General features: G+C 38.2%; 1 protein-coding gene across 1 annotated transcript in view; it reads left to right on the top strand.

Annotated features, from left to right (window-relative positions):
• CEP128 (centrosomal protein 128) overlaps positions 1–11,807 on the top strand; it is a 175,805-nt gene extending 163,998 nt beyond the window's left edge. Inside the window, exon 27 of the transcript XR_014956074.1 lies at positions 11,668–11,807. The gene's annotated coding sequence lies outside the window, so the exon portion shown is untranslated. The remainder of the gene's footprint in view (positions 1–11,667) is intronic.
• Positions 11,808–12,335: the final 528 nt, after the last annotated feature.

The following is a 12,335-nucleotide window of genomic DNA, read 5'->3' as shown; positions in this document are numbered from 1 at the left end:
CTCCTCTGGACTGCTCCAACAGGTCCGTGTCTTTCCTGTGCTGAGGATCCAGAGGTGGATGCAGCACTGTAGGTGGGGTCTCATGAGAGTGGAATAGAGACAGAATCACCTTCCTCACCCTGCTGGTCAGGATTCTTTTGTTGCAGCCCAAGATATGGTTGGATTTCTGGGCTGCAAGTGCACCCTGTTTGCTCGTGTTCAGTTTCTCATTCACCAGTACTGCCAAATCCTTCTTTGCAGCATAATAAATGACCTATCAAGAACAAAATATATTTGTTCTGAAATTTAAATTCACTTTTTTTCTTTTCAGGCATTTCCCATTTCTTAGTCTTAAAATTTGCCTGTTCTACAGGAACTTTTCCTTTAAATTGACTATAATATGTCTGAAAGTCCTTGAGTTCATATAGCCAGAGGACCTTAAGACTGCTGTCTCTATCAGGTTTCTCATGACTTCCAGATTCCTTCTCGTGGAATGAACCCTGCAGGTTTTCTGGACTATGAGATTTCAGAGCATCCAGCTGGGTCTGTCTAGGCTAGCTGATGGCACTGCAAGTATCAATTTCATTTACAATCTGCAAGCTCAGGGAAGATGCTTTTAGAGGCAGCACAGAAAATGTGTATTCCAAAAATGTGTGTTTGTACTCTTAAGCTCGTGAGAAACCAAAGCTATCAGTTTCAGTGTGACTCAGGTAAATATTATATATGAAAAATATGAGATTTTAACTAATTGAAAGTCTTTCAATCTTTTTGAGTTTGCACACATCTTTACACAAATCATTGTTGTAGTGTAGTGTGTTATCTTTAGACAGAACATGCTAAGATGTATAATGTAATGCTAAAGAAGGGTATGAAGTATGTTGCTACTGGGTTACATAGGATAGAGGTCTTAATCTAGTACATCCATCAGTGATCAGTCTCCAGCCATTGTTGCTGTACTTTCAGTTGGTAAAATGTAGTTTTTGTGTGTCATTTTGGCCGCTTCTCTGTGTATCTTCAATGAGTGAGGAAAAGACCACAACATCTGTCCTTGGCTCACTTTGCAGGTGGTCTGTGGAGAAAAGCTTGTGCATGAGGTGCTGCAGGCAGCTGCAGCATTCCCAGGCACTGAGGGCACCATATTCTCCCGCTGCCCACAACAAGAAGAACGTGGTCTGCACTGGAGAAGACCACACCTGCAACAAACAAATATAAATACATTTTTTATCTTCCTATTTAATGAACTTCTACAAAATGAAGAGCTCAGCTTTGAGAAAATGACACTGATAAACTTCTTTCTGTTGTGAGCAGGATCTTGTCTTCATTCAAGGAGAAGCATCATATTCTGGCCCTAGCCTTGCATTGTTAAAGAAATCTGGACATTTCCTAGAAGCCTGAAGGTTTTTGGCTACTAGAAATGCTAGAGATTTCCTCATGCTAAGAAAAACCACAGACTTCTCCAATTACAAATATAATTGTAATTCACAATTAGAAGTTACAATAAAATAGCATTTCCTGCAGAACCAAAGACCAGTTTAAATTTGCAGTCATTATTTGCAGGGCAGGAAGGATGGAACTAGATTGTAACTAGGACTATGGTTTGTACATTGCCCATAATAATATAAATATTATGCCCAATTTGGACACACTCCTGAAAGGCAAAGTGAAGCATTTGAAATAGGAAAGGCATTTCTCAAATGTCTTTTTCATCTTCTTCATCATTCAAAGTGTTCAAGACACATTGTTGTCTGTCAGACTAAACAGAGAAAGGAAAGCATTATTCAATTCTTGAAATATTTCTGTGCCCACACATCTTCAGTTCTCATGACTTTTTTTTGTCCAGTGATTTGTGTCAATGATATTATCTATTCAGAGAAGTATGAGGCAAGAGGATAGAATGTTAACTTCTAGAAAGCCTTTCATTCCTGTACTTCTGCAAACAATGCTTTACCAAGTTAAATAACATAGCTATAGAATTAAAATATTCCAGAGGGAGAGGCAAGGAAAAAGCCAATGTTTTCAGCTGAAAGTGAAAGAGTGATGGCAGCTTCTAAGGCCTGTCTGGGATGCAAATGAGGATGTTCTTATAACCTCAGTTCTGTATTTCAGGGACTTTGTTAAGGGCAGGGTGCTCAAGCAGAATTTGGAAGAGGGCATTTCCAAGGCAGGAAAACAGGGCAGAATGGCATTTCAATTCTATTTAACCACTTCAGGTCTATCTTGCTTTCATGTTTTTTCTGATTGAGTAAAAAACTTAAAAGGATACAGTTTTCCAGGGTAGCATACATTGATGTGATTCTAAATTCTGCAGTGTGATGCTGGTTTATATGAATTAGAGTTGTCATAGATCAAGGCAGTGGAAATATTAGGGTTTTGTGAGGTTTTGTAATTATGAGCTGAAACTTTCCTAAGATGGCCTGTGAGATTTTTGGTACACTTAGGTAAGATAATCTCTTTCTGTTCAGAGCTTAACTTCCAGTACACATTTGAACTTCAGTTCCGGTCTAAAGTTTTATATTAATCAGGTCTGAATTCTGCTTATTTAGTGCATTTTTTCTCTCTTTTATCCTATCCCCACTGGATGATACAATTTACAAATATTGTCTCACTACTTAATCTGAATCACTGTCTTGATAGAAATGTATACAAAAGTAAATGCTAAACTAGAATAGAGCATAATTGCATCACAGTGAACTATTTAAAATAGTCACTGTGAACTCATTAAAATAGCCATGGAGATAATTTTTAAGTCTATATGAATGTGAGTAGTAAATGCTATATCTTTGTGGTTTCCAAGGAAGTTTGTATATAATCAAAGTGATAGACTTCTTACAAATACTGTATTAGTCACATTTAGTGATTTATGGAAGTAGACTGATCATCCTCATGAAAGCCTACAGATACACCTTTTCTCTTTGACATTTGTTAGTAACTCAAAATATGTATGCTTGACTCTGAGGCTAGCATAAAATTGCATTGGGTAATGCCCTGAACTCTAAATGCCTACAGAAAGAAATATGTATTTTTATAGTCACCTGGATAGTGTGAAAAAGCAGTGATGAGATGAAGAGCTTGTGAATTCTCCCCTCCTTGTACAATGGAGTTTTCAGTTTTATGCTACTAGTGTAATTCTGTGAATGAAAAATATAAAATTTATATGTAAAATATAAAATTCTGCTAGCAAGAAGCAGGTTATATTTAACCAAATCTTTAAAAATGAAGAGGCAGAGTAGATGAATATATTTGTTTATATTTATGCAATGGATAAATCTTCACATAATCCTGTAATATATATTAAACACCTTAACAGTCTTCCAGTAATTTAGCCAGGATGGAACAGCAGTGTAGGCAATAGTATTTAAAACTTCTCAGTTATTGCTTGTTGTTTGAGGTTCTGCAATCCTACCTCTGAATTTCTGAATATATTTGTCAAACAATGCTATACGTTAATCAAAATTGAGGATTTTTGAATTAACAGTCTGGCTTTGCAAGGAAAGCTACAAAAAGTTTTGACAGCAGCAGCTGGCATGGGTCTATATGATACCTTTTAACTTGATATGGGAATGTCAGCTGGTCAGCAGATTGCATCTGCACCTCTCTTGAGCTTCAGCTAGAGGAATATACAACAGGAGGGTGAAACAAGTATTTCCTACAGCTTTATCCCTGTACTATTTACCACAAGTTCCACTATCACGAGCCTTTTTTGCGTTATTTGTTCATCCCTGCAAATATTCTTCAAAGAAAGGTCAGGGAGATATAGAGCTAAACTTAATGTGCTTTTGAAATACACCATAAAGTGCTGCACACCAGAATCCAGCATTTGTGATTGTCTGGTCATTCCCACTTAAACAAACAGAAATGACAACTTTTAACTATTGACTCAAATTATGTCTGGCTGGAATCCTAAGGCAAATTAATAATTTTCAATGGTACTAAGCACAAAGCTATTTCTCTGCCCTCTGAAATAAATTGTGAATATCCTGAGGAACTGGAAATAACTAATAGTCCTCTTCATGTAAACCTCATTTATTTTCCTTTTAACATTCTCAGAAAATCAAAATCTAACACACTGTGACCATTCTCAAAATCAGGGCTAAATGCTCTGTGCTATATTTACCAAACTGGAGAAGTAAAGAGGAAATAATTCTCTCTCTTACATATTACAGTGTATAGCTATTCAATGACAGTAGTCTTCAATTAAAAAAATAATTTGAATTAAGTAGATCCAAGTCCATCTGGTATTTTTCTCTACTGGTGTATCCATGTACAAGCAGTAATACTGTTGCTCTGATCATCCCAAGAGCATCTAAGGGCTGGATGTGTTTCAGTGCGCACCATATGACATAATTTTTGCAATGAAAATATATTTTAAAATTAAAGGCCTGACTATCTTAGTATCATGCCTCTAACAGTGGTCAACTATGGTTGCAAAATGAATCAGAATAGGGCCCATGTACAGACATCAAACTTTCCTGACATTCTGGAATTCCCTAATGCAGCAGTAGCATTTCTCTGTTAGAAATATAAATTATGTACTCATTACCTAGTTGTGAGCACCTGTCTTATGTATAATAAGTATGTTCAGAGAAGCATGTATGCACACACACAGAGTTGGTTGTTCTTAGAGTCTTAATACATTTGAAGATAAATTCCATCTAATGCCAAAAGTGCATCCTTGGTTTATGAGGGCCATGGCAGTAGGGAGGCCCACTGGACATGAGTGTGTGTTTAAAATTTTCATTGATTGTCTAGTGATTATACCCTTGCTGGATCAGAGCACCCAGCCTCAGTGTATCAGTGTATCAGTCCTCTAACACTGTGGACACTTGACACAGAATTACAGAGAATCACAGGTTGGAAGAGACCCCCATGATCATCTAGTCCAACCATCAATTAGGAATTGTAATCACCCTTAAACCACATCCACAAGTGTCACATCCATACACCTCTTGAACGCTTCAAGAGATGGTGACTCCATCACTTCTCTGGGCACCTTATTTTATCTAATATTTAATCTGAATCTCTCCTGGCATGACTTAAGGTCATGTTATTTCATTATATAAAATAGTAATAAAAAAAAAAAAGCAAGAGAAATTTTCATTGTCTTTTGAGCTTTAGGTTTCGGGAATGTTTTTTGACCCTTTTCCCCCCTCCCCAGATTTAAAATAAAAATTTGTTTCCAGCTCTTGAGGTGTCATGTAGCCACATCTTCAAATAGTCTGAGCTGTAAGAAAAAGCAGCAAATACAGCTAGCACTGACACAGCAAGTAACTTTTAGGTAAAAAGCTTCAGTCAGCCTTTCACAGCCACTGCTACATTCCTTCTTTATGATGTTTTAGAAGTTCCAGACAGAAGAGGAAGTGCTGAAATGCTCAGAGAAAGGCACTTCTCTGCTCCAGAATGGAGTCCTGTCTGGAACTCAGTGTGAACCACTGGACCTCGTAAGAGAGGCTGTCCTTGGGTGAGGCTGATTCTGGCTTCTACAAACCTATGGCAGCTGAAGACTTGAGCTAAGATGCAGGGCAATAGACTGTGACCTTTTGTGTGCATTCTTCCCATAATTATACAATAAAAATGCAGACTGTTATTTCTATCTTGCTAAATATCAGCTGTGAGTTTGCAACTGTCCAAGATCCAAAACAACACACTTTAACTTAAAAGCTAAAAGCAGGCAAAAACACAAGCTGGAGATCAGGGATAGCAGCATGCTCTATAAAAGGAAGCATAATATGACAATACTGATAGGAACTTGTGTTTGTCTGTTGGGTAGAAAAGGTAAATTTTTGAAGACTTTGTAGGAAAAGGTAGTATGGAGTCATTCTGGGATGCCAGAAAATGTTGACAACTCTCAGGTGGGATAGCCTTTAGGAAGGTTAGAGAATGAGTTGAGGGAAGGATCTGAAGAAAAAGAAGTCATCATTGTGGACTTTCCATAAATGGTGAGGTAAAAGGTTAAGAAATAATAGCAGAGGGACAAGAATTTTTTTATTTACTGAAATTATATTTGCCAAATGAATAATTATTATTCAATGAGAACAGGTGATAACAATTCCTGAGATGATACCATAGGTCTCATGACCATTTAATCCTTGCTCACCTGCATACCTACAAAATCAGAGTAGGAGGAGCACTCTGGTTGGTTCAGCAATTGTCTTCCAAATGATCAGAGAAACTTGTATCGACTGACAGTGTAGAAGATATCATAGATCTTTCTGATAATTAGTTGGTTTTGTGTCTTCACCACACCATGGCTGCTGAGGTAGGTATGCAAAGCTCCACATTGTACTGGCTGAGATTTTCCTATGTAACAGGGAATACCTGCATAAAGTTAACCCAGGGTAGGTTATCTATCTTGCAGCTATGTGGAGCTTCAGGAGGGCCTGGAGCACTTCAGCAGTTAGTTGTTTTGTTCACCCTGGGCCTTATAAACCAGAAGGAAATTCTCTTCCCCTTCTGAGGGCTTTCTGAAATACTCGTGTACCACGTACCTTTCCTGCCACCTTTCTAATTTCCTCTGATTCTCAAAGTGTCTGGTACTTGTATAAAAAAGGCTGAATGGTGAACTTTGTCTCATGATAACATAAGAATTAACAAGCACAGCAGATTTAAATGAGCTGAATTAAAGTCAAGTCTGTCAGCACAGCCCACTGGCATAGCAAAAAGATGAAGATGTGAGTTATGATGTATCTCTTGCATGTTGTAATTTTTTGTATGCAGAATAGTTAAGAAAAATATTAATGGTAGTTTTAATGTATTTCAGTCTGATGTATTATCTAGAGTTCACTTCTCTTTTTGAATAGGTAACAAATGGAGAGGTTCTGCTCCCTGATGAAGAAATTACTTTACATATTAATTTGTTGTAATAAAAACCTTTTCCAGACTTATGCTACATTCTGAAACAATTTGTTAGGAACGTGTTGTAGATCCAGAATAGAATTTCTCGTGAAGATGAGATGCAGTTGCAGAGCAGGTATAGCCCAGTGAGCAGGGCCATCTGGCTAATATCAATGAAAATCCTAAAGTTAAATCTCCAACATCCTAGAAACTGTTAGTGCTCCCTTTTCACCCCAATTCCATCATGACCAAGGATCAGAGGTTCCACTGAGGATTTATGTTTTCTATAGAATCTGGTGATATTTAAATGCATAATGGCTTAAAATAAATGTGAAGGGAAAAAAAGGAAAAAATATGAATTTTCAAGTACTTAAAAGAAAATAGAACTTAAACCCATGAATTTGGGGAGTTACAGTTGCATGTGTTGCCAAGAACAGCAAAATCAATCAAAAATGTTTTCATATTTTTTTCCTTGGTCATCCATTTGAAATGCAAATTCCCCTATTTCTGCTTATGTCAACACTGAAAATAGAATAATCAGGTTTTTAATAGGATTTTACTGTGGTGAGAGTCAAATCCAGTATTATCCAATGACTTTGTGAAGGAAATTATTAACTCTGGAGAAGTGACTACAAACTTGGAGAGAGCCAAGAGAGCTACAAGCAAAATTTATGTCTATCCATAATGTTGTTTTTGGCACAAAGGAAAATGAATGAGCAAGTGCAAGAATAGGAAATAGTTGAACTTTGTCAGATATTTTTTTGGTGTTCTGAAGAGGGCTCTGAATAAATCAGCAAGAGAGAGAAGCCTCTCAGGTATGTCCACAAAATTGCCTCCCCTTAGATGAAGGATGGTGAACTGTGGCTCTTCAGGTGAGTGAAAGTTACAGCTGAAGCAGGTCATGCTTTAGGCAGAACTGGAGTGCACTTTGGAAGTCAATCTGAGTGTGAAAACCAGGGACATGACAGGAAGTGGGCTTAGTAACAGTAAAACAGGGAACAGCAATATTGACACTTTGAATACATCACTCCTGTGTGCTAAATGAACATGCAAGGCACATGAACACATGCTCTGAGATTGGGAGTTGCTTGATTTGGAGGCTAGAAATAGACCTGAGTTTATTTTGAGCTGCCCTTGGATCTGGCAGTGTTATATCTTGACAAGAAAGGGTTATCTTTTCATTGCTTCTACCACCTTTTCTGTGTCCACCTGTGGAGACAAGATGAAGGGGCTGTTACAGTAAAGCAGAAATATTTCCTTATGTGCTTGCTTCAATTTTGAACTTTAAGGTTGCTCCTCCTTTGCACTTTAAAAAAAGCAGAGCAATGCAGAAGTCTGTAAAGAGCTTCTGGGTTCCCAGGTAATACAATTCCCTCACAAGTTAATGAGAGGATGGGCACTCGGGTGAGATTAGCTGTGGTTGTGTAATTGTTTATTTTTTTTCCATGTATGTGCAAGTCGGGAGGCTTGCACATAAAAATACAGGGATTTTTACTTTGTTCCTTGCATTCACTAGTCTAACATTCTCCTTTTTTCACAAGCAAGAATCAATTGTCCCTTGGTAATTTTGATTTTAAAGCAAATATTTAAATATTTATTTATTTTCTGCTAAACATTGGTCTGAAAAAGCATGTGTTTATAAAGTAATTTTGGGATGACATTGAGAGTTGTGGACACAAGAAAATCTAGAATGACTTTTTCTTTTTTTGAGAGAAGAGACAGCAGTGCCTTCTGTGAAAATCACATCTTTGAGGAAAAAAACCTCAATGTTTTCAGCTGTCTGCTTCCTGCAGGTATAGGTTGAAAGAATAGCTTCCTTCCAAAAAACAACTATGTTTCCTTTCATAATAGAGAGGATCAAAGGGCTTTAATTTTGGCTAAATTAAAAAGGGGACACTGGTACTTATTATGAAATGTGTAGCCTATCCTACTGCAGAAGTAGAAGAGCTGCAGACAGAGCCTTTTTCTCTGCACTGTGATATTCAGCTGGTCTCAGTACTTGGAAACACGATTCTGCATGTGTTTAACTTTCTATGCACGACTAATTCAGCTGAAGTCAAGCTCACATGAGATTGCACACACCTTTCTTGGGAAAGTAGTCATTACTGCTGGGAATATTCTGTGGAGCTAGGTGTATAAGGGCCACCTATATCGAGAACAAACATAGACAGTGTTGCCAGGGAACCCCAGGAGATTTGAGAGCATACGACAGCAAGAACAGACTGAAAGGGTCTGTCCTGTACTGCTTAAACTGCAGAACTACACACTCTGGATTATAATCAGCCCCTTGAGCGCTGCCAGTTTATCCTGCCTGTATTTCACTGCAAATCATTCTTCTCTGCTGGGTGTATAGCTGCCATGACACTGCTGAGGTCATTTTACTTCAGCCAAGGTGGCAGTCATTACAATGAACAACTTCTTTGGCAAAACATTGACAGCTCTATGGTGAAAGTAATTTCGGAGTACCTGGAGTCCAGCATGCCTTTATTTATTTTTGTGTCAGAGGTTTTAAAGTTTTTGGCTACACCATTAAAACTAGTCGTTCAGGTAGATGATATTAACTAGCCATCTTTCTTCTCTCTGTCACTGTACTCAAAAGCCCATCCTTGCAAAAGGGTCAGAACGTTGCTATTTATATATTTCTGGTTGTTTTTGGACCATGTCACCACTTGTTTTCTTCTTTTTTCACGGCTTCTTCTAAAACAAGATTCTTGTCTTCACACTCAGGGCATTTCTTGGTTTAATTCATTTACAGAGGAAGGCAGCTGTAGTGGTTATTCAGGAAGAGAGACACTGAGCTCAAAGATCAACTATGCAAATTATCTACTCTTTGCACCTTATTTTATTGTCATGGCGTTACCTCTATCTGTCCTGTCTGAGCATTTCTTTCACCATTTTGTCACCTGCTTCTATTTTCTCTTTAGCTTTCTATGCTAAAATGTGGGATCTCCTTTCAGAATGAGCCAAAATACTACAATATTGACTCTTAGAATCATAAATTTATAGAATATCCTGAGTTGGAAGGGACCCACAAGGATCACTGAGTCCAACTCCTGGCCCTGCACAGAACAGCTCCAAGACTCACATCATATGCCTGAGAGCATTGTCCAAATGCTTCTCAAGCTCTGTCAGACTTGGTGCTGTGACCACTTCCCTAGAGAGCCCATTCTGGTGTTCAGCCACTCTCTGGATGAAAAAAATCTTCCTAAAATCCAATCTAAACCTGCCCTGACACAGCTTCATTCCATTCCCTTGAGTTCTGTCACTGGTCATCAGTGGGAAGAGATCAGTGCCTGCTCCTCCTCTTCCCCTCTTGAGGAAGTTGCAACTGCAATGAAGTTTCCCTCAGTCTCCTCACATGGCTTCCTCTCAAGACCCTTCACCAGCTTCACTGCCCTCCTTTGGATGCTCTCAAATGCCTTAATGTCTTTTTCACATCATGTTGCCCAAAACTGCCCCCAGCACTTGAGGTGAGGCTGTCCCAGTGCAGAGCAGAGCAGGACAATCCCCTCCCTTGCCTGGCTGGCCATGCTGTGCCTGATGCACCCCAGGACAGGGTTGGCACTCCTGGCTGCCAGGGCTCTGCTGGCTCAGGTTGCCAGTGACCAGGAGTCCCAGGTCCCTTTCCATGGCACTGCTTTCCAGCATCTCACATCCCAGTCTGTCTGTACATCCAGGGTTGCCCCACTCCAGGTGCAGAATCTGGCATGTGCCCTTGTTCAACTTCATACAGTTGGTGGTTGCCCAGCCCTCTAATTTATCCAGGTCTCTCTGCAGAACCTCTCTGCCTTCTAGGGAATCAACAGCTTCTCCAAATTTAGTATTGGCCAACTTACTTAGTGGTTTTATTTGTGTTTTTTGTTGTTGTTGTTTAAAGACTCTTGTGTATTTTGCTTTTGCTGTGTACAAGGCTATAGTCAATGTATACAGTAAAAAGTATCTGTGTACATGAGGATTTTTGAACATAGGTCTACGTTGGCAGCTGCACTGCTTAGCCTTTGTTGTGTGATTAGCTCTATGGGCTTTGTGTGTGGATTCATTAGACACTAAATACCAATTTTAAAAAAAGGAGGCAGGACCATGAATTCACATTGATTTGTCTCTTGCTCCTGAAAATTATGGATACAGTCCTCTTAACAGCAAAAATAAAACCAAATTGATGTGGATGATGAAAACAGAACATCTCTTGTTTCTAACATTACTTTAGGTCAGAAGGTAAAATTGGGGGGTAACTAGGAATGTCTTAATAGATTCCTGCCCTGACATCAATTTCAATTCCTCTGTTTCAATCTTCTCTGCTGCACAGCAGTATTATAGAAAGTAATTAATTTGTTATTGCTTGTGGAATTAGTTTCTAACTGCAAATGAAGAACAATTTTCTCAATTTTCTATTTTCTCAACTTTGGCTGAGACATGATATTTTGATTCCATTTCAATGGGTGTAATAATTTCCTATTTTGGTCTGGCTGTTTGCTGAAAGGGAAATAGGTGTGCAAAGGAATTTTTGGAAAATGCTGTGTAAGGAATTAATGGAAGAGACTGGTATGAAGACTAGACAGATGTTACAAATTGTAGAATAAAGCCAAGTTCTGGTCAGTGGCAGTAGAGACCACAACCACCTTTAATAGACATAATCTGCTTTCAAAGAGCAGATAAACTTTGTTCTGTTTGACCTGTGATGTTTAGAAGGAAGAAGTAAAGATAATGATATATGTTTCCATTAGCTTCTTCCATCAAGTTTGGAATTTAAGCCTTTTATCAGAAAGTAACAGCAGGTTTATTTTATTTAAATTGATATCTAATTAAATGAAAAGCAGCACTGCCTTTCACACCTTTTTTTTTTTCCCTTCCCTTGAGATAAGCTATTGGAGAATAATTATGGAAAGACAAAAAGCATCAATGTTCAGGAAACGTGTTTCAGAAACTTCAGCAGTGGGCTCCCTAATAGGCAGTAATCTGCAATACCAGGTATTCCTAATAACCTGACAAATTCAGGTAAGTGCAATAATATATTCTAATGATTGGATATACAGGATCACATATTACTGACTTTTTAAGAGGTTCATTCTTTCACATACTGGTACAGAAAGAAATGAGTTTCGAATGAGTTCTTATGAGCTTTGAAATTTTACTCAACCACATAGTATTCTTCTAACTTTAAATACACAGGAGGCTTTCTCTGTGTGAACAGCTGACAATTGAAGTGTGTTTGCATAGTGTGTTACAGAGACCTTGGGAAGTGTGAGGAGAACAAGGAAGGTGCATGCATGTGTTGGCTGTTTTTCATTATATTCCCAAGTTTATTTATTTTTTTGTGCTCTGGTGTCTGAACTGCTCTTCTATATTTTATTTATATAGAACATCAAATTTGTAAAAATGCTGTCACGGGAGAGCTTGTCCCAGGTATATTAGCAATTTCAAGTCTTAAAAATATATACATTTCCAGTACCTCAGTGACACAGAAAAATACTATCATTCTCATTTTAAATACAGAATTTTCCAGCATGACATAGTCTCTCTTTTCC

The sequence above is a fragment of the Lonchura striata genome, chromosome 5 (assembly GCF_050655825.1).
Source record: "Lonchura striata isolate lonStrDom1 chromosome 5, ASM5065582v1, whole genome shotgun sequence".
In the NCBI taxonomy this organism is placed as follows: domain Eukaryota; kingdom Metazoa; phylum Chordata; class Aves; order Passeriformes; family Estrildidae; genus Lonchura; species Lonchura striata.
This window is presented reverse-complemented; position numbering and strand designations above follow the sequence as displayed.